The sequence below is a fragment of the Papio anubis genome, chromosome X, assembly GCF_008728515.1.
Source record: "Papio anubis isolate 15944 chromosome X, Panubis1.0, whole genome shotgun sequence".
NCBI lineage: Eukaryota > Metazoa > Chordata > Mammalia > Primates > Cercopithecidae > Papio > Papio anubis.
Window position 1 is genome coordinate 93,433,879 of NC_044996.1, and position 21,787 is coordinate 93,455,665.

At 46.3% G+C, this 21,787-nt stretch overlaps 1 long non-coding RNA gene across 1 annotated transcript; it reads right to left on the reverse strand.

Annotated features, from left to right (window-relative positions):
* On the reverse strand, positions 1-18,470 carry LOC116272040. The gene is made up of 2 exons (XR_004180773.1): positions 10,072-18,470; positions 1-236 (listed from the first exon to the last, which is right to left on the reverse strand). It is a non-coding gene; the product is annotated as an uncharacterized LOC116272040 (long non-coding RNA).
* Between the last annotated feature and the right edge of the window lie 3,317 nt (positions 18,471-21,787).

Genomic DNA, 21,787 nt, shown 5'->3' on the forward strand with positions numbered 1-21,787 from the left:
TCTTAGACAAGATGAATTCCTTTCATTGCCAGCATATTCTTTTTTGGAGAGAAAACAAAATTATAAAGATATATCATATTCAGGAATCAAGCCAAGAAGGCCTCCATAGTAGATCTGAGGAGCAGTTTGTTATTTGGTCTTCTGTTTCTTAGTCGTAGCATGGATCATCCATTTGGACAGGAGAATGCTGCTGGTCTTAACTAGATGTGATTGGATAGACTTCATGAGGAGTATTCCTATGAGAATAAAAAAAAAAAAAAATTATCAGTATTTCTTGGAAAAGCAGTGCATCCCCAGGACTGTATCCCTGTTGGGAATTCAAGGGAAAAAGTCATATTCTCAGCCACTCAATGATAACCCAGAGGTCCCAGAGATCAGGACTAGGTGGCGATTCATCAAAAAGACATCAGAAGGGTGTTGGGGGATATATGTACAGCAGTCGTCATTGACAACTGCACAAGTACATCCATCTCCTAGATCTGCCGGGATGAGGGCTAATGCTAGCTGATGATGGAAAACAGCCTCTGGAGTTCTGGTATTTCTTGAGTGATTCTGTTAATATTTTTCGTGACATCACTGGTGACTTGGTTGGCTTCGTGAATGAGAGCATGGAAAACTCAGGCATTGGGTTGAGCTTCTTCAGTAACCCGCAGAGCTGCTTGGCCAGAAAAGCCTGCAAACTGAGACCTGTCCCTGTTGGGGGAGAACACATCTAAAATCATTCCAAGTCTTTTAGCTTCTTCAGACAGTTCCTGTTCATCTCCTGGAGAGAATGGCTGTTTTACAGAGGGATGTTCTCACTCCTGACAATGGACTGTTCTGTCCAGGAGTGAGAGTTTTACTCTACTTCTAAAACGGTGATAAGTTGTCAAAACTCTATCCAAATGTATAATCAGAAAGGGAGAAAGAAATGGGTAAGATAACATGACTATTCAATTGGCTGGTTAAAAAATTTAAAAAATAAAATTAAAAAGCCAGTGAACCCACAACAAAGTATGAATCGCTTGGGTATTCTCCGGTGGCGGGGGGGGGTGGGAAACAATTGTCACAATTTATCATGTAGCTTTCCTGGGTGCAGCTGGTGTTGGGGCTAAACCCAAGATACCCACCACCTTCATTTGGGCTAAAACCTAGCCGGTTTCCTTTGCAGTAGCTTAGGCCCACAAATTTATGATTACAAACAAATACTTCCTTTGGATAAAAACAAGTTCATCTCCTTTGGTGCGTATCCTGGGTAGGGTGTGTTCATTTTGGAGAGTTGTCAGAGGTCCAGTTTGTATGGGAATGTGCCTCAAATGGCAGCAGTACTGGTGGAGAGATTTCTTCCAGGGTAGGAAATGGAGGAGTTGTAAAATACAATTGTCAGGAAAAGGTGAGCAGAGCCAATAGGTGACATTAGCTTCACAAGCCTGAGCAAGAAAATGAGAAAGATTTGGGGTATTGAGTAACGGCATAGGAGAAAGGGAGCAGGAAATGGGGAGAACAAGGAGAGAAAACAGAAATAGCAGAGTGAGGATACAAGTTGGTAGTGATAGTATAATTTTTGGCTAACAGGAAACACCTTACAAAGTTTCTTAATTATAATGTCAGTAAAATGAGTAAGTAGAGATTCTCCAGATAGGAAGTATAAATTCTAATTTTCTTAAAAGTCATAGCAAGAGCTGTTGCCTTAGAGCAAGGGAATTAAGGAGATTAAATGTGTTGTGATGCAGGGAGTTGTATGAAGTCCATCTGTAAATCTTCAAAAGGTCCCTGGAGCTGTGATTCCTGTCCATGTCCCACATTTACAGTTTGTCCAGGATTACAAAGTGTTGCAGGTGGAACATACCCTGGGGACGTCATCTGCTACTCAAATAAAATTCCCCACCAGTGTTGGCCCAGAGGAGTTTTCAAGTTTGTTTACTATAATGGATCATAGCCTACACATTTTTCATCAAGCTCCAATTCAGACTGGAGAGGCCAAACAGCAGTCTTGGTATCTCCATTGCCCATCTGATAGGAGGGAACATTGGGTTTCTTCCAATATCTTATTTTACTGTAGTAAAATATACATAACATAAAATTTACTATTTTAACAATTTTTAAGTATACAGTTCAGTTCCATTGAGTACATTAACATTGTTCTGCAGGCACCACCACCATCCATCTCCAGAACTCTTTTCATCTTGCAAAACTGAAACTCTGTCCCCACTGTACCATAGCTCCATATTCCCCCCTCCTTCCAGCCCCTGGCAACCACTGTTCTACTCCCTGTCTGTATGAATGTGACTACTCTAAATACCTCATATAAGTGAAATTATATAATGTTTGTCTTTGTGACTGCCTTATTTCACTTAGTATGACTTCAAGGTTTTTTAATGTTGTAGCATGTGTCAGAATGCCATTCCTTTTTAAGGCTGAATAATACTCCATTGTATTTATATACTACATTTTGTGTATCTATTCATCTGTCAATGGACACTTGGGTTGCTTCCACATTTTGGCTATTGAGAATAATGCTGCTATGAAAATGGGTGTACAAATATCTGGTCATGTCCCTGACTGCAGTTCTTTTGGGTATATACCAAGAAGTGGGATTGCTGGATTATATTGTAATTCTATGTTTAATTTTTTGAGGAACTGCCATTCTCCCTTATCTCTTTTATAGAATCGAATGCTTGTGACCGCAGTTTTCCCAAGATTTCATAGAAGTGGTCTGGAGGCTCTTCAAGGAGAACTACGAACCACTGCTCAAGGAAATAAGAGAGGACACAAACAAATGGAAAAAAATGCCATGCTCATGGATAGGAAAAATCAATACCGTGAAAATGGCCATACTGCCCAAAGTAATTTATATTCAATGCTATCGTCATCAAGCTACCACTGACTTTCTTCACAGAATTGGAAAAAAACTACTTTCAACTTCACATGGAATCAAAACAGAGCCTGCATAGCCAAGACAATCCTGGGCAAGAAGAACAAAGCTGGAGGCATCACGCTACCTGACTTCAAACTTTACTACAAGGCCACAATAACCAAAACAGCATGATACTGGTACCAGAACAGATATATAGACCAATGGAATAGAACGGAGGCCTCCCTTAGAAATAACACCACACATCTACCACAATTTGATCTTTGACAAACCTGACACAAGCAATGGGGAAAACATTCCCTCTTTAATAAATGACGTTGGGAAAACTGGCTAGCCATATGCAGAAAACTGAAACTGGATCCCTTCTTTACACCTTATACAAAAATTAACTCAAGATGGATCAAAGACTTAAACGTAAGACCTAGGAGCATAAAAATCCTAGAAGAAAACCTGGGCAATACCATTCAGGACGTAGGCATGGGCAAAGGCATGATGTTTCATGTCTAAAACATCAAAAGCAATGGCAACAAAAGCCAAAATTGACAAATGAGATCTAATTAAACTAAAGAGTTTCTGCACAGCAAAAGAAACTATCATCAGAGTGAACAGGCAACCTACAGAATGGGAGAAAATTTTTGCAATCTACTCATCTGACAAAGGGCTAATATCTAGAATCTACAAAGAACTCAAACAAATTTACAAGAAAAAAGCAACCCCATAAAAAAATGGGCAAAGGATATGAACAGACACTTCTCAAAAGAAGACATTTATGCAGCCAACAGACATATGAAAAAATGCTCATCATCACTGGTCATTAGAGAAATGCAAATCAAAACCACAATGAGACACCATTTCACACAAGTTAGAATGGCAATCATTAAAAAGTCAGGAAACAGATGCTGGAGAGGATGTGGAGAAATAGGAATGCTTTTACACTGTTGGTGGGACCGTAAATTAGTTCAACCATTGTGGAAGACAATGTGGCGATTCCTCAAGGATCTAGAACTAGAAATACCATATGACCCAGTAATCCCATTACTGGGCATATACCCAAAGGATTATAAATCATTCTATGATAAAGACACATGCACACATATGTTTATTGCGGCACTATTCACAATAGCAAAGACTTGGAACCTACCCAAATGCCCATCAATGATAGACTGGATAAAGAAAATGTGGCACATATGGAATACTATGCAGTCATAAAAAAGGATGAGTTCCTGTCCTTTGCAGGGACATGGATGAAGCTGAAAACCATCATTCTCAGCAAACTATCACAAGATCAGGAAACCAAACACCGAATATTCTCACTCATAAGTGGGAGTTGAACAATGAGAACACATGGACAGAGGGTGGGGAACATCACGCACTGGGGCCTGTTGGGGGGTAGGGGGCTGGGGAAGGGAGAGCATTAGGAGAAATACCTAATGTAGGTGATGGGTTGGTGGGTGCAGCAAACCACCATGGCACGTGTATACCTATGTAATAAAACTGCACATTCTGCACATGTAACCCAGAACTTAAATTATAAATAAATAAATAAATAAATAAATAAATAAATAAATAAATAAGTAAGTAAGTGGTCTGGAGGAACCAGACCATCACTAGTTTGCTGAATTTGAATGAGAGCTAATTGTTTAGCATACCAGCCAAGGACTTTCCTTTTGTTTCACAGGTTTATTTCCTAGTAGGAGCTTTGACTACACTTACAGCCAATTCCTGGAGCAAGGTTTCTAGTAAAGCTCAATCTTGCTCACCACACTTAATACCAGTACCAGCAGCAGGTATGAAACCCTGTTGTTTCCATAGAATACCGAAATTTTAAACCACAGCATTGGCACACATGCTTGTCTAGCTGTGTTGTATTTGTAGAGGCCCTTGTGTTTCCCTCAGGTGAAGTTGAGGACCATAAGACTGTGCGTGCAGTTTTCTCCTCATTTATCATACTTTCTTCAAAATACTGAGCTGAGTGTTGTAACTCATGGATGGGTATGACCTGCCCGCCTATTTTCTGCTTCTGAACAGCAGCTGATTTTTCAGGCTTAGGGCCATTAACAAAAAAGGTGGAGAACTCCCTGGCGGTATCAGCATTAATGCCCAACCTCTAGCATTCCTGATGGTAGTATCTAATTGGTCTCTATAGTTAGAGACAGGTTCATCCTGCCTTTATCAACAGGATTGGGTTCTTCTCTAGTAATTGTAAGGGAGTAAACTTCAGGGATAGCCTTTAAAAGACACTATCCTATTTCTGGGACTTTTACATATCCTGAGCAGGTGTTATTTCTAGGAGCATTACCTAAATCCTCATTTATGGTGGCCTTGTCAAACCAGGCTCAGGGATCTCCTGGTCCTACCAAAAGGTGTGCTAAATGATACAGGTCAAGGAGCTCAGGGTGACCAGGTGCAGTGGCTCACGTCTGTAATCCCAGCACTTTGGGAGACCGAGGCGGGTGGATCACCTGAGGTCAGGCGTTCAAGACCAGCCTGGCCAACATGGTAAAACCCTGTCTCTACTAAAAATACAAAAATTAGCTGGGCGTGGTGGTGGGCACCTGTAATCCCAGGTACTCGGGAGGCTGCGGAGGAGAACTGCTTGAACCCAGGAGGCGGAGGTTGCAGTGAGCCGAGATTGCGCCATTGCACTCCAGCCTGGGTGACAAGAGTGAAACTCCATAAATAATAATCAGAGATAGTGAAAAATAGATATGTACAAAAATATTCTTTACATTTTATGGAGGGAATGTCTTTGAGGAATGTATCAATGTGCTTTCCTCCTACACATTTCCTTGCATGAATTTCCCTAGTGATTACTAGAGTGCATTTTCTACCAGAAGGCAAAAACGGGAAATGAAAGAACACATAGCAGCTATAACTAAATTTCAAGACTAGATTTTACTACATGCACTCTAAAAAAAACTCTGGCTTAAAAATCCGGTTGGGCGCTGTGGTTCATGCCTGTAATCCCAACACTTTGGGAGGTTGAGGCAGGTGTATCGTTTGACGCCAGGAGTTCGAGACCAGCCTGGCCAACATTGCAAAACCCTGTCTCTACTAAAAAGACAAAAATCAGCCACGCGTGGTAGCACACACCTGTAATCCCAGCTACTCGGGAGGGTAAGGCATGAGAATCGCTTGAACCTGGGAGGCAGAGGTTGCAGTGAGCCGAGATCGTGCCACTGCACCCCAGCCTGAGTGACAGAGGGAGACTCTGTCTCAAAAAAAAAAAAAAAAAAAAAAAAACTTACTACACATGTAATAGAAAATATTAGAGATAACAACAGTAATATGACATCTACAACTGCCAGGACCCAAGCCAAGAACCTGTTGGGCTATTTATGATGAACATCACCCCCTGAAGCAAATGCTGTTACCACCCTTAATCTACTCTTGTGGAAACAGGCACACAGAGGTGGAGTCTGTTGTCCCTGGTCTATCAGACTCTAGATTACACACTGGCTTGCAGAATGCTTTCCTGTCCCCAGTATAAGAATAAAAGACACACTGGGGAAGTGTGTAAAAGAGCCAGCAAAACATTTTTTAAAAATCATGGCAGTCACTGCTCACAGAAATAATGCAAAATGGAAAGAAAAAATAAACCATGTAGGAAATTGTTCAAAGAGTAGGATCTAAATATTATGAAATGATACCTTTTTTTTTCTTTTTTTTTTGAGACAGGGTCTCTGTTCTGTCGCCCAGGTTGGAGTTCAGTGGTGCAATCAAGGCTCACTGCAGCCTTGACCTCCTGGGCTTAAACGACCCTCCCACTTCAGCCCCCTGTGGCTCCCAAAAGCTAGGACTATAGGTACACGCCACCACAGCCTGCCAATATTATCGTTTATGTTTTGTGGAGACAGGGTTGCACTATGTTGCCCAGGCTGGCCTCCAACTCCTGGGATCAAGCAATCCTCCTGCCTTGGCCTCCCAAAGCGCTGGGATTACAGGCCTGAGCCACAACTCCTGGCCTATTTTTTTTTTTAATCACCTGGAAGAAATTAGGCACTTGTCAACAGACACATGCAAAAATGCTCATCATCACTGGCCATGAGAGAAGTGCAAATCAAAACCACAATGAGATACCATCTCATGCCGGTTAGAATGGCGATCATTAAAAAGGAAACAACAGGTGCTGGAGAGGATGTGGAGAAATAGGAACACTTTTACACTGTTGGTGGGACTGTAAACTAGTTCAACCGCTGTGGAAGACAGTGTGGTGATTCCTCAAGGATCTAGAACTAGAAATACCATTTGACCCTGCCATCCCAATACTGAGTATATACCCAAAGGATTATAAATCATGCTGCTATAAAGACACATACACACGTATGTTTACTGTGACACTATTCACAATAGCAAAGACTTGGAACCAACCCACCAATGATAGACTGGATTAAGAAAATATGGCACATATACACCATGGAATACTATGCAGCCATAAAAAAAGCATGAGTTCATGTCCTTTGTAGGGACACGGATGAAGCTGGAAACCATCATTCTCAGCAAACTATCACAAGGAAAGAAAACCAAACACCACATGTTCACATTCATAGGTGAGAACTGAACAATGAGAACACTTGGACACAGGAAGGGGAACATCACACACTGGGGCCTGTCGTGGGGTGGGAGGAGGGGGGAGGGATAGCATTAGGAGATATACCTAATGTAAATAATGAGTTAATGGCTGCAGCACACCAACATGGCACATGTATACATATGTAACAAACCTGCACGTTGTGCACATGTACCCTAGAACTTAAAGTATAATAATAATAAAAAAACTAAAAAAAAAAAAAGAAACTAGGCACTTGTATTTGTATTCAACAAATGTCTATATTGACAAGACAAAGCTAGACCTGTTCTGGTAATGTGCTGAAAATAAATTGGTGAGCAAAAACAAAGCAAAACAAATATAGTTCCTGTCCTTATAATGATCACGTTCTGATATTAACCTTTGAAATAGGGGGTCAGGGTTATTTCTGTTATCCAGCTTAATTGTTAATTTTTTTGTTGTTGTTCTTCTATACTACACATTGTATTAGCAAAAGACATGAATAAAAAATTTTCAAGTATTTTTGAAATAATTTGTGGGACATCTTAATTCTAAATAGAATAGTTTAAACTGTTTTGAAAGAAATGATGCAAACATCAATCTCAGTATGTTTAAAATGTACCTTTATAGATGAAAAGCCGCTAAGGAAATAAAAAATATGATTAGTGATGATGGCATGTTGATGGAACTGTGGATAGTTTTCTTCACTATATTTTATCTCTCCTCTACTGCTATGAAAAGATTGTTTCTACATGTATGAAGAAAAATGACGGGAAATATAAATATTATTTTATTTCACAATGTTTATTAGGCACCCAGTAATTTCTAAGTGCCCTTGCAAGTACTGAGGACAAAAGACTGGAACACACACAGACCACAGCTCCTGCCCTCATAAGAGAACACGGTGACAGCAGTCTTTGGATCACGAGTTAATGAATTGTGCACTGCAGTTTCACAGGAAAACTGAACATTCCAGAAAACGTTTGCATTATTTCAATCAAAAAGACGAAAATCACAAAAACCATTTTTGAAAAATGTGAAACCGAGTTATAAAATAAGGATGTTGAAGTCGTGACGTAAGTAGGAATGTCAGTATGTGGAAAATGTACCTTTATGGATGAAAAAGCCTCTAAGGAAATTTCACAAAGCATAATGAATGGCCACCGCTCAGTGATAGGACGGTGGCTAAGATTTGTTCTCTTTATTCTGCGTTATCTCGCCTCGCATGTTCTCCAGCAAGACTGAACACCCTCCCTAATGAAAGAATACATTGATGAAAGTCCACGTTTTCCAGAACGACGTGGGGGAAAGAATGACAAGACCATTCAGAGCAGCAGAAAAAAGGTTGCTAAGGGACGCGCGCGGGAGACAGGCCGATTTGAAAAGCAAAAGGGCTTTGTTCACCAGTGCTGAGTTTCAGCGAGGGACCCCCCCAGAAGGCAGGAACTCAGGCTCCAGGACCAGTGGGTTCAGACGCCAGGGAACCGAAAAAAAAAAAAAAAAAGACCTCTTCCCTCGGAAAAAGCTGCGCAGCGTTTTTTCGCTCGCGAAGGGCGGGGCGGAAGGCGAGCACAGCCACTCCACAGTGCAACACTGCCACCTGCCGGCCAAAGAAACCGAACGCCGCCAACCGCAGAGGAAATTCCATAATCTTCGCTGCTTTTCGGCACCAACACGGGAGAGCTCCACGTGGGCGGAAAAGCAGGAGGAGACCGACGACCAGAGAGGGTACTGGAACGGGCCGCAATGGCTCCGGCGAACAAGGAAAACGGACTCAACCCTGCACAAAAGCCTCCCCGACACCCGCCCTCGCAACCATAGCAACTGCCCAGTAACTTCCAGCGGCAACAAACACCACCCCACTAGTCCCGCCCTCGGAACCATAGCAACCGCGCAGAAAGTTCCTGCGCCACCACAAAAACGCAGTACGGAGGGCGCGGCTGGCCTGGGATTGACGAGCTCTGCGCCTCCCCGTCGGAACCGGGGGAGGTCGGCTCCAGTCTCCTCGGGTTTAGCCGCAGGCTTCCTTCGCTGCTGTTGGCAGCTGACGGCTGAGGGACGCGACTGCTCAGCCGCCCCGCGTTCCAGACGTGTGACACTCCCAGGCCCATTCTCCTCCCACCCAGCCAACCTTTGAAAACGCTTCCCACGTGGCAGACCCCCTGTCCTCCCCGCAGCCCTTACTCCACCGATCCTCCCTAGCCATCTCAGCGACCCCAGGGGCTGACCAGGCCACTGCCAGAACCTATCCGTCCTCAGGGGTCTCCTCCTGCCCACCTTCATGCCCTTGTCCTCAGGAGAGACTGCGCCCCTCCATGATGTGCAGTAAAGGATGGGCGCCCTGCCTCACAGGAGCTGAGCACTGATGAGAAAAACCTTAACGCCTTACGAATTCCTGTACCTTTCTCCATGACCAAGAGAGATTGCTTCTCACTTTCACTGTCATCCTCCCTCTAATGCTAACATACTCCCCAAGTATGCTAGGAACCCTCTTCCATTTCAGTGGCTTATCCTAAGGATTCACTGAGAAGACAGAAGCAACCCACTGGCAACTCTTAAGAGTTTCCCAAGCCCGCTCTACCCGTGCCTGCCCTGGCATTCTCTGCCGCCCTTGAGCATACAGTGCTCCTAACAAGCCAGCCCTCACCCTCAGCTCAGGATGCCATACCTCCCACCTTCTCAGGGGCTTTGCTCCTGCAGTGATCCCTCCTCTCTTCGAAGTCATCAACTGCCCCCTCTACGTTGGAGCACTCTACAAGCAAAGGAGGAAAACCCCACCCTCTCCCCACATGTCCTTCAGCAGCTGCTGGCACAGCATGTGCTGCCCTTCAACAAAAACTGCCTGGAGTTCTGAGGCCACGGCCTCCTCAACTCCCATCAATAGGGCCTTTGTCCCTAATCTGTATTTTGGGGTGGCTGAGGTGGAAGGATCTCTTGAAACCAGGATTTTGAGGCTGCAGTGAGCTATGATCGTGCCACTATAGTCCAGCCTTGGTGACAGAGCGAGATGGTGTCTCGAAAATAAAAAGAAAAAAGAGAAACAAGAGGGAACAATCTCCCCTTCTTCTCATAAGTAAGAAGCAGTAAACCTTTGGCTTACTGCTTTTTCCCTAGGTGTCCTTTCCTGGCTCTGGACACATTTTTTGAATCCAAGCTCTGTGGCTCAGGCCCTTGGAAACACATTCTACTGTTGTTCTGAAAAAGGACAAATTCCCAACTGTGTGACCTTCTTGACCTGGATATAATAGGGCAAGCCTGAGGTGAACATGAAAGACAAGCCAAAGAACGTGTCTTGTTCTGGTCACAGGGGCGGTAGGAGGTCCCCAGAGGCAGTGACAGAGTCAGACATCTCAGAGGAGGAAGGTGTGACAAGGGAGTGGAGTGAAGCTTCGAGTAAAAGAGGGTTTTACCTCATGCAAATTTGGGGCTCATTTTGCAGAATGGCCCAGTAGCCTCTTCGGGCAGAGGGATGTCTGGAGTTGAGGAATTTCACTTTGTAGAGCTGATCTGGGTTCCTGCTGTTTTGGGAGACCTCAGCGCTCGACATTCTCTGACAGGGGAATGTGGAACTGGCTGATTCAAAACCCAGCGGTGCTACCATGAAGCAAGCATAAGCCAGATAGGAGCTAGGAGACCCTGCAGCTGAGGCTGTGGAGTGGACAGCACTGGCCAGGGGTCAGGGAGAGGATGAGGCCCAGACTCAGAAGGGTCTGCAGATGCCAGCACAGGTGGGCTCAGGTCAAGTCAGCCAAGGAGCACAAGGTCCTGATCAAGATGAGAGAGACAAAAATGCAAGCTACACCAGCCTCACACATGGATGAGCAGGGCAGCATCGCCAGCAGGACTTGGGGACAAGAGTGAGGCCTCCCTCAAAAACGACCGAGGACACTGTAGTCAACATCCAGTGTCAAAGGCCCCTTCCCACATCACCATGGAGACTCAAAAGCCATATATGCCCCTTCCCCATCTTGGACAGGAGTAGGGAGGTGGGGTGGCAATCCAAGAGACTGATCATTTTCACCAAAACAGATTGAGCATTTCTACAAATGGACCGGTGACATGACAGCATCAGATGACACCAGATTAGATGAAAATCCAGTGGGTTTGTTTCCCCTTACTATCCAGTCCAGAGGGTGGACAAGCAAGATAAACGTCACATCAGTCAGAGAGAATAAATAAGCCAATGTGCTTGTGGGGTGTGAGGGACTTGAGTGAGTTCGTGCTCTCTGCATACCATTCCCTCCGACTCCTCCTCTGCACACCGTCTTATCAGTCCACAGTAGCAAGGGAATGGGACGTACTTGTCTTCCATACTGTAACCCAGGACAATTTTAACCCCTCATAAGCAGACTCCCTAAACAGGACACAGAAAGAGCAGAGAATCTGACAGACACACAGAATAGAGAAGCTGTCGTTCCCCTCCCCATGCAAGGCCAGGCTCTACTATCCTTTATTAGGACAGACCCCATTTCCCAGGGCCTGGGCCGTGGAGCTTGGAGTCAAAAACTCTCCAGAGCCAGGAAAGGACGCCTAGAGGAAAAGCAGTAAGCCAAAGATTCTTATAAAAAGAAGGGTGTTTTTTTCCCCCTTCTTTTCTTTCTTTCTCTTTTCTTTGTCTTTTTTTCTGTCACCTAGGATGGAGTATAGTAGCACGACAGTAGCTCACTGAAGCTTCAAACTCCTGGGCTCAAGAGATCCTCCCACCTCAACCACCCCAGTAGCTGCGAGTACAACCTTGCACGACCATAGCCGGCTAATGTGTTTATTCTTTGTAGAGATGAGGTCTCATTATGTTGCCCAGGCTGGTCTCAAACTGCTGGGCTCAAGCATCCTCCAGCCTCAGCCTCCCAAATGATTGGGATTACAGGTGTGCACCAGTGTGCATGGCTGCCACCTCTTCTTTAATCATCTGGGATGATATTAACTCCCCATAAATAGACCCTCCCCAAACAGAGTACAGAAAGAGGAGAAAACCAGACAGACACGTACAGTGGAACAGCCAATGAGAGTGTCACCGAGGTGAGCAGGACCTCCTTGGGGGCCATCACTGACATCCCCAGCCATGCCGGGCTCCAGTGTTCTTTATTAAGATAGACCCCACTTCCCAGGGCCTGAGCCCTGGAGGGTGGAGTGAAAAAATGTTTCTACAGCCAGAGAATGACGTCTGGAGGAGATGTAGCAAGCCAAAATTTCTTATTAAAAGGAGGGCTTTTTTCCTTCTTATTTCTTTCAAATGTACACGATGCCAGTTTCCTCCCAAGAGTTGACAGGTACAGGGGAGAATTTCAGTGGCTCCTGACAGACCAAGAATTGTCTCCTATCGTTGTATCCTGGCAGAAACTCATTCTCCAGGGCGGAACCTCCTGAGTTTTCACAGACGCCACGCACCCTCGTGCACTGGCACGGCCCTTTCGGCAGGTCTCGCTTCTCCACCCCGGGGTGAGTCAGCTGTCTTGGGCCCCTTTGAGTGTTTTCATTTAATAACAGAACTCGGTTACTAATAGAAGCAGCCACCACAGTTAGGCAGCAAAAACAAAATCAGTAATAGCACTCTTACTTCACATGGAGCTGTAATATTTACAAAACATTTATATACGCATTGCCTGATTCGGTTCTTTTTGTTTTTTTGAGATAAGGTCTTGCTCTGTCACCCAGGCTGGAGTGCAGTGGTGCAAACATAGATCACTACAGCCTTGAACTCCTCGGCTCAAGCCATCCTCCCACCTCAGCCTCTCAAGTACCTGGAACTCCGAGGCCACGCCACCACTTCCAGATCCTGATTGGGCTCTTGACGCTAAGAAAATCGTGAGTTCTACAGCACTTCTTCTTCACGCCCCAGCAGCGCTCTGAGGCCGAAGAGTCTGGCAAATGCACACCAGGAACCAGACCCAGAGAGGCTCCCAGGGCCCTTGTGTCTCATCCTGGGATCTCTAAAGGGGTCAATTTGGAGGAAGGGCTTGCTTCTCCTCTTGTCACATTCACGCCCCATGTGGTCCCCTTTTCTTATAGGGGGTACCACCCAGGTAGACACCCGGAGACCCCCCCACCACCCAAAGAGAGTTTAGGGAGCAACGACGGGTGTCCTTGACAAAGATCTTCAGTTCTCGATGGCACCTAGGCTGTGGCCAGGTAGCGATGGCTGGAATCTTTCTTGGATTGCACACTGCTCCTTCACTGGGGAACACACCCCACCATTATTTATGGCGGCCTGGTACAGGTAGCTCGCTGCGAGATACCTAAACCTCCAGACTCGGGGCTCTCCTTGCGTTTGCAAAAAATCCCGGAACACGGGGCCCCTCGCAGTTCCCATGGAGAACTCCCAGGGGAGTTCTGTTGTGTCACCCTGTGGCTAAGTCTCTCTGATCCTCCCTGGAAGGGCCCAAAAGCACAGCCTCCTCACCACGAGGCATAACACTTTGAAGCCACTCTCACGATAGGGCTTAGGTTTACAGAGGCTGGAAATCCATCCTAGCCAGGGCCACAGACACAAACAACGTCTTCTGGCTTCTGATGGCTCCTCATGCTTCTGTGGTCCCAAGCAAAGAAACCCCCTCACACCAGGCATTTGGTGTGAATCTCCAGACCAAGTGCCCCCATGTACCCAGCCCCTTCCATCACCCCAACTCCAAGCCCCATAGGTCCACCACTCTCATCGCAAGACTGCTCTGTGTTCCCCCAGCGGGACTCCTCCTCCCTCTGATGCCACCTTTCACATATTCCCAACACCTGCCCGCCCGATTGCACACTCTACCGACTTAAGTACTCTTACAATCTCTGTGGACACCATCCATTTAGGCCGTTTTCATGGAAGATGAGGTATCTCACGGGCCATACCACCATGGGTCACGGCGATAAGAAAGAGGAAGGAGAGTGGTGGTGGAAGCCTTCCTGCAACCCCACCGCTGCTTTGAAACCGCTGCTCCTCTATCCTCAACTTCAGAGAAACACCACGAGGCTCATATACCTGTCTGCCTGGGCCATCTATTACCGGGCCTCGAGACTCTTGTCACGGATTTCTGGCACCTGCACCTCACGATTTTCCTCTCACGTGTTTGGGGAGGAGAAGACAGCACACCCTGGCAAGTCCTCAGCCCTCTGCTTCTCCTAGCCCGGGTCACTGAATCTTTTCAAGCCAAGCTTCTCGAACCCATCGACCACAGCAGCAGAGTTACTGGTTACCTCTTCCTGCTTCCTCCTCAGTGAGCCCCACAGCCACGCAACGTTCCCCAGCTGAAATCTCCAACTAGTTCTGCAATGCTAAATCAAAGCACCCAGTGCTGTCCTGACCACAGTTCACGTTCCTTTTTCCAATACACTCTGCTTCTCAGATTCTGTGAAGCCGCCCCTGGCTTTCCTCCTACCCCGAGGCCATTACTTCTGAGTCTCCTCGTTGGTCCTTTTACTTCGAGCATCTCAAAAATGTTATTTCCTGGCTTGCGACCTTTGCCCTGGACACTCCTCATTCTGTAGGTGACCCTGGGTGCCCACGTGGCCACCCAGACTTGGTTCCGTCCTTCTCCGCTTGTGTGCTGATGGATTCCTGCATCACGAACTCCACCAGGAAAACCCCAGCTGAGCCCCAGAGCCCCCACAGGGCATGGTTTAAGGAGCATGTCCACTCAGATATCCCACAAGCCCAACAAATCAGCGGGTGAACCCCCAACTGTGTCCCGTGTCTCACGGGTTGGCACCACCATCCACTCGGTTCCTGAACCCCAGAACCTAGCAATAATGCCAGGTTGGCTGAGGATCACCCTGTGACCCTGCTGCAAGGCTCTGGAAAAAGCCAACCAGGACCTCCACATTGCCACAGATGAGCAAAGAGTCTCCCATGAAGGCTTCTTATTGGCAGAGACTCTCTACAGGCATCCGAGTGGAGGCCCAGGCCCGGGCTTGGGTGGCCCCCACAGGGAAGGCCAAAGAGCAGACCCAGGCCCTGTAAGGTATCTCAGAGACCGAAATGCTCATTTCCTCTGAGAACTCAACAGATAACCTCCAAATCCCTAAATCGAGACATAGCAGTAGGAGCCCATCATTTAGAGACACAGAGGTTAATATTCAGAAGAAATAGCTGAAGAAAAAAACCAGAAGTTTGCGGAGGTGGGTCTCCACGGGTGCACATGAAACAAGGGACTGCTGAATTGTATTTTTCATCGTACATCTCCTAGTCCTATATGGCCCTTTAAGCAGAAGGATTCATCTGATATCACTAATTATAATAAAATGTGAAAATGCATCTCAACACACTTAATAAGTAAGCCTGGGAGCTGATTCATCCACATCAGCTAATACAAATCTGAGCCATCTCTAGATTCAAGGAATGATTGTGCAACGTCTCGTGAACGTATCTATGCAGTGTTTTACTCACCTTGAAAATAACTACCATATGATCTAGTAATCTCACTCTGGGTATTTATAGTCCAGATACTCCCTCATGTTCTTTGCAGCACTATTCGTAATAACCAGGATATAAAAACAACCTAAGTGTTCATTGATGGATGAATAAAGAAAATGTGGTATATACATACAATGGAATATTATTCAGCCTTAAAAAGAAGGAAATTCTGACATTTGTGACAACGTGGATGGACCTTGAGAACATTATGCTAAGTGAATATGCCAGACACATACTGTGCGACCTCACCTATATGTGGAATCTAAAATAATTAAACTTATATAAACAGAGAGTAGAATGGTGGTTGCCAGGGGCTGGTTGGGGCAGGGAGTGGAGGGTTGATGGTCAAAGTTGCAAAGTTTCAGTTATGCAAGATAAAGAAGTTTTAGAGATCTACTATATAGCATAATGCCTACAGCTAAAAACACTACTGTATACTTCAAATTTACTAAAAGAGTAGATCTTTGGCTAAGTGTTCTTATCACACACACACATAATAATAACAATAATAATAATAATAAAGAGGATGTGTGGAAAGTTTAAAAAAAAATAACTCGAGCATAGGAGACCCTCACCAGAAACAATAATATATTTCATTGGCAAATGCAGCATGTTAACATGAAAATTTTGATTTCAGGACTATAGAGGAAAGCGAGCACAGTGTCAGCTGTAAAACAAGCACTCAAGCTACTTTGAATGTTTTTGACCTTTCCTTAGCCCGGGAAACCTATTAGCCCTAGAAACTGCCAGCATAGCAGGGAACAAAGACGTCCTGCTTTCCCTTTGACGAGGGACCTTGTGTTTCAGATATGCTTTACTTCCTATGAGGATGGTTCCGTTTCTGCAGCTGCCACCTCGGCTTTCATAAGAGGAGTTACAAAATGATACTCACGCTGGGGCCACATGCCACACCCACTAAGTCAGACTCTCTGGGGATTGGGTCCGGCATCCGCTCGTGGACAAACGCTCCACGAGAGACCTGATGCACAGCTGATGTTGAGAGACATAAGCTCACCTGCCCTTCACCTGCCCTGTTTTCTTAAATATAACCTTGGACTCCATAGCCTTGTTTGTAGTTAATGAATTGGAAAAAAATGTAGGGGTTGCCTCGCCTTCAAGAGCATCTTTTCACATATTTATTCTACAGCCACGTCAGAGCAATTTCAAGGACTTAGGAGGGTGGTTATGCCACAGCTTTCCCTTTCTGACCTGATACTCGGCAGGCCCAGGAGAGGGAGAAAGAAGAGCCTTGCAGGTGGAAAGGGGTCGAGAGTTCTGTTGTCTTGGTAACCGTGCTGCCACTCATCCCATTGGGGTGCTCAGCTCCGGCAGGGGCCCTGTGGGTGAGACACCACCCCTCCCCACTCTGGCTGTCTTCCTGTGCTCAGAGGTTGAAGCTAAGGGCTGAGGTTGGTTACCAGGGAAACTGAAGCCAGGTCCTTGAGATTGGTGAACAGAAAAACCGGCAGTGGAATTCAGGATGTAGCATGGATTATGGGAGCCTGCCCACAGACAGAGGATTGACAGTCACTAGTGCACGCACCCACAGGCTGCCTGCGCAGGAACCAGGAACGTGCGCACACCGTACACAGACACACACGTAGACGTGCACTCACCAGCACTGCCTCTGCCCAGGTGTGCACAGTCTATCTGGCTGGAGCATCAGGTGCACGTGGAGGAGCCAGGCGACCAGGCAGGACATGTAGGCAGGACGTGGAATAGGAAAAGAAAGGGGATATTGCTTACTGTTATAGAAAAAATGACTGCATACCCTTTCCTCCACGACTTACGGTCACGTTTGCACTACATGTTTTAAATGGTTTTACTAAGGTTTAATTTGCTTGCCACAAACTTTCACGTACCTAAAGGGAATAATACGGAGAGATTAAGTAAATGTACACAGTTTTGCAGCCCTCACCACCATCCAGTTTCAGAATACTTCCATCACCCCAGAAAGATCCCTGGTACCCACTAGCAGCAGTCAATCCCCATTACTTTACCTCCAGGCCCACCCAGGCAACCAGTAAGCTCTTTTCTCTCTCTGTAGAGCTGCCTCTCTGGGCATTTCCTATAAACTGACTTGTGCAGTAAGTGGTCTTCTGTGTCTGACATTTGTCAGTTAGCATAATGTCTTGGAGGCGCAAACACGCTGTAGCGTGCATCAGTAGCGTGTTCCTTGTCATGGCTCAGTAACGTTCGGCTGTATGGATATACCACTTCTTTATCCCTTTACTGATTGGTAGACATTTGGCTTGTTTCCACTCTGGGGCCTTCCTGCAAAATGCTGCAGTGAACATCTGAGCACGTATCTTTGTGCTGACATGGTTTTATCAGATACTGTCAAATATTTTTCTCTGTCTATGAAGATGATGATATAGTTCCTGTCCTCTATTATATTAACAGGGTGGATTACCTTAACTGAAATTTGAATGCATTCCTAGAATAAATGTCACTTGGTCATGTTGTGTAACCCACTGTATGTGTCGCTGGATTGGGGTTTGCTAATATTTTCTTGGGGATTTTCGTATGCATATTCATGATGGATATTGGTTTATGGTATTCTTCTGCTGTCTCTGTCTGGCATTGCTGTTATTATTATTATTATTATTATTATTATTATTGCTTTTGAGAGAAATCTCGCCTGTTGCCCAAGCTGGAGTGCAGTGGTGCGATCTGGGCTCACTGCAACCTGTGCCTCCCAGGTTCAAGCAATTCTCCTGCCTCTGCATCTGCCTCTGCCTCTGCCTCCCGAGTAGCTGGGAATACAGGTGCCCACCACTATACTCGGCTAATTTGTGTATTTTTAGTAGAGTCGGGGTTTCACCATGTTGGCCAGGCTGGTCACAAACTCCTGACCTCAGGTGGTCCGCCCGCCTCGGATTCCCAACATCTTGGGGTTACATGCGTGAGCCACCACGCCCAGCCTCTGTCTGCCTTTAGTTGCAGGGTAATACAATTTTCAGAGGATGAGTTGGGAAATGTTCCCTCCTCCTCTACATTCTGAAAGAATCTGTGAAGGGCTGGTATTATGTATTTTGTAAATGTTGGATAGACTTCACCAACGAGGCACTGGAGCCTAGACTGTCCCTAGTGGGAAAATTTTTAATGTAGTCTTTCTATTTCCTTACATTCTCTGGGTCTACTCCGATGTCCCACGTGATCACTGCATTTGCACCTTTCCCTGTCCCAATCTTTCTCGCCTGCTGGTGCTTTTGGTTTGGTCTCTACTCTGAAATGTCGCATGCTGGACACCTGTGGACATCACAGGACTGCAGATCCTAGTCTGTAACTTGGGATAGTATGGTGTCTCAGACATGACCCCCAAGTCCCATCCACCCCCAACACGCAGGTACAGGGACAAAGACCTGGAAGTGAGGATGTGGAGGGTGTGCCGAGTGCCTCAGTTACCGCCACCCACCCATTTTCCATGCCTGTTCCTGGAGACCCTGTGGCACTGTGCATCTGTGACCTCCCTGAGCAAGCCCCTGATGTCTGGTTTTTCCAACTCAGATCCTTCTCACTCCTTTCATCTCCTGGGACTGGGACCGCACAGGATCAAACACCCGTTCTCTGACACAACAATGCGTGCCTGCTAGCGTTTCAATATTTGTGTTCCCTCCAAAACTCACAGTGAAATTAATCCCCACCGCAACAGTGTTGGGAGGTGTGGAATAACAGCAGGTGTTCAGGCCATCACGGCAGAGCCCTCGTGAGTGAATGAATGCTGCTATGAAAAGAGCTTGCAGAAGTCGGCTTGCTCTCTCTTTTCCTCGTCTGCTATGTGAGGACATAACATTCTTCCCGGCTTGTCCTTCCACCTTTTGCCACGTGAGGAAATACCAAGAAGACTCTCACCAGATACCAGATACCGGTACCTTCGTTTTGGACTTCCCAGCATCCAGGGTCATGAGAAATAAATTTGTTTCCATTACAAATTGCCAGCTGTCTTGGTTCATTTTGCTTTGCTATAACAGAATACCTGAGACTGGCTCATTTCTAAAGAAAACTGGAAGCCAGGCACGGTGGCTCGTTCCTGTTAATCCCAGGACTCTGAGAGGCCAAGGTGGGAGGATCACTTCAGGCCTGAAGTTCGAGATCTGCCTGGGCAACACGGCCAGACACTATCTCTACAGAACATTTAAAGATTAGCCTGGCATGGCAGTACATCCTTGAGCTACCTGGGAGGCTCAGGTGGGAGCATCCCACCTGAGTTCAAGGCTGTAGTGAGCCATGATCGTGCCACTCCACTCTCGTCGGCAACAGAGCATCACCCTGTCTCTAAAAACAATTCATATAAATACACCTTTTAAATTAAAAGAAACAATTGGTTTATCTGGCTCACAATTCTGCTGGCTGAAACATTCATTTTTGGGCAACTGCATCTGGTGAGGGCCTCGGGCTGCTTCAACTCATGGTGGAAAGTGGAAGAGGAGCTGGCGTGTGCAACGAGATCACTTGGAAAGAAGGAAGGGAGAGAGAATCCAGGGAGGCCAGAATCTTGTGAACAATCCACTCTCCTGCAAACTAATTCATACCTGTGAGAGTAAGAACTCAGCCCAGCAGGATGGCATCACAGGACACTGAATCATTCATGAGGGATCCCTGCCATGACCCAAACACCTCCCACTAGGACCCACCTCCCAACACTGCAGCACTGGGGATTCAACTTCAACCTGACTCTTGGTGGGGATAAACACACCATATCCAATCCAGAGCACCCAGCCCGTTGTATTTCATGATATAGCGGAAGGACACAGACTAAGATGGGGTCAGCTCTCTCTCCCTGATGAATCGCTCAATCCCCCGGAGCAGGGCTACCTCTGCAACTACTCCTCACCTCCCCACCACGACAGTCGACGTAGCCCAGAAGGGAGAGAGGCAAGGTGAGAAAATGGAAACCCTGATGATTGCTGAAATGATGACTGTCACTGGCAGCACGGACCTGGTGTGCTTACTGGGCTGACTGAGAAGGTCCGCAGAGAGCATCTGAGTGGCTGGGGAGTCAGACAAATGCATGCATCTCTGGCCACCACCTTAGGACCTGCACAAACTCTCCGCAAGGTGGGGATGATTGTACCTGGCCCACGGCACTGTGTGGAGGATTCAGCAATGGATCTCACCAAGACCTGGTGCTACCAGCTATGAAATGAGCACCAAAGCCCGGCTCTAGGCACTTCACCCACAGCCTTCACAGAGGTGAACTGCTGAAGGGGGCCAGCTCCGATCCCAGCCTGCCTAGGTTCGGGTGCTGGTTCGGATGCTTGTTCTACCTCTTACTGCCTGTGCCACCGTGGGCTAGTTCCCTAACTTCTCTGGTGTTCTGCTTTCCAAATTCATAAAGTGGAACTGAAAATGTTGCTAGAGGATGGGTGTGTGGGAGTGGAGGAAGGCAGCTGACATACAGAAATGGGGAAAATACCGTCAGAACCCTAGGAAACATCAGCCAAAGGGCAACGCCTTGAACCCCTTTGAAACCCGAACCCCTCTGAAGCCCTCCGAGATTTACCGGTCTGCATTTAGGCCTTTGTGTTTCAAGAAGGAATAGCCCTGCTGTTTTTTCCCTTCTCCCCTGGAGCTAGGTCAGTTCAACTGTCAACTCTCTCATGAGATCTCAGCATCAGAACCTAAGACACTTACCTGTTTTCAAGCCACTTCTGTCGGCAGGAGACGCACAGACTTTTGCAGCAAGACAGCTCTGGGGACTACCTAAAACAGACTGACACAAAGCAGAATTTGTTTTCAGTTCAGAGGAGTCACACGGGTACTGGCTAGGTTCACATCTCAGGATTCTGCAGAGGTTAAAAAAAAGAGAGAGATTTAATCATTTGTGCCTCCTGAAATTAAAAGACACACATGTCTAAATCCCAATAAGATGGTGGAAGAACCCAAGGATGCTCTGGTTCTGACAAAGCAGGTGCAAACTGTTGCTCAGGTTCAGCCACCTGGGCCCACCACACAACAAGCAATGGCGCCGCAGCCCCTAAGCCAG